Here is a 1,694-nt window from a genome sequence, read left to right as displayed (position 1 = left end):
TCTCTCTCTCTCTCTCTCTCTCTCTCTCTCTCTCACTCTCTAACACACACGCCTATACCAGCCTCTCCCCTGCCAACTACACGTGGGCTCCATTCAGGCGGGGAGAACATATAAGTGAGAATGGCTGGTTAGTGAACTGAACTATAGTAGTTACGAGTGGGCGAGTGGGCGTGGCGGTCGGGAAAGCAGAGAGAGAGAGAGAGAGAGAGAGAGAGAGAGAGAGAGAGAGAGAGAGAGAGAGACGCATTCCTGCTGGTTTCCTCGTCCAACTTTGCACTCCGCGTTTGCACCCCCCAACTGGCCGGGCCCGGCCTGGGCGGCCTGGGTCCGAGGCTGTGGCGGCCCCGGGGCTGTGAGCCGGTCGGAGCGACGAGCGTCCTTCAGTCCCAGATGTGCTGTGTTTAGCAATTATCCCGCCCGGCCCGGGACGGGCAGTGACACAGCCAAGCAATCGCCCCGGCGGGGCCTCCGCACCCGATCCGAACCCCGCCGGACCCGGAGCAGACCCGCCAAATCAGACCCTGAGTCAGACCCTCGCGCCGCGTGCTGTTCGACGCTCGGGGCGGGCGCCGCCGGAGCACAGTTTGCCGGGACGACTTGAGGGCTGCCGCAAGTTTCGAATAATTAGCTGCCGCGCGCGCGGAAGACTAGACGAGTTGATTGTCTTCGCTCCATCAGCGCGGCGGAGCAGCCCCGCCAGAGGTAAGGGACGCCGCGCCATTGTCGAGTAATGCCGAGTGAATATCTCAGATTACATCGCCGCGTCTTCCCCATTAATTTCCTCTCTCTCCTCGTCGCGCGCAGAAGCCCGTCGACGCGATCCAGGGATGCATAGGACAGGAGTTTTTGGAGGTCTAAGTAAGTACATCGAGTAAATTAACTTTTGAACAAGGAAAAGTAACGACGCGCGCGCGCGCGCGGAGAGCGAAATCAGTGACACAAAAGATCTTACTCTTCTGAGAGCGAGATATCTGACTCTCACTCAATTTGAGTCATAATTTGTGGTCTTCGCCCAATGAGAGTGAAGTTCCTCACTTCAGCTGGGCGAGGTCAGGGAAATCTTACTCCTCCACTCAAATAGGGTAAGCCTTATAGTCATCGCTCTGATTGAGCGAGGCAAAATTGTCTCACTCATTTCGAGACGACACCTCAATCAAAATTTTTCAGTGACAAATAGAGTTTTCGTCGTGAAAAGTATTCAAACTTTTCCAAAAGGAAGTCACCAAGTTACCTACTGAACTCATCTTGGAAATGTCATTTCTGACACTTTTCTATGCTTTAGAAATACGCGCAGTTTTACAACGTCTTTGAGACTGGTGCCTATAGGCAGCGCGCGCGCTCCGGTGTGTGGCGGGCCTGCCTACCCCACGGACTGCAGGCGCCTCGCCTCCTCGCATAGGCTGGATGTGAACCGACAGCGATAAGTCTTAGGATTTGCGCGAACCATGGGTAACGCTGATAAAACTTTGCGAAACCAGAAACCATTGAACACTGCGGGAAGAGACAGCAAGACTTCCCAAACAAGCAACAGCGAAGTAACTTTTTTAAGCAGCTACATGGACTGGCAGCAATGCGCCGCAGCAGGAGCCGTCCCAGCAGCCTGTACAGCTGGAGAGCGCTCTGGGGAGAAAGGGGGCAGGAAATTGGCCCGCGAACAAGGGACGGAGCCCCGTAGTGGGCGGCGGGGGTGGGGG

This window comes from Frankliniella occidentalis, unplaced genomic scaffold, assembly GCF_000697945.3.
Source record: "Frankliniella occidentalis isolate FOCC.00 unplaced genomic scaffold, Focc_3.1 Scaffold209, whole genome shotgun sequence".
Taxonomy (NCBI): domain Eukaryota; kingdom Metazoa; phylum Arthropoda; class Insecta; order Thysanoptera; family Thripidae; genus Frankliniella; species Frankliniella occidentalis.
The sequence above is the reverse complement of the archived record's forward strand: the minus strand, read 5'-3'. Positions refer to the sequence as shown.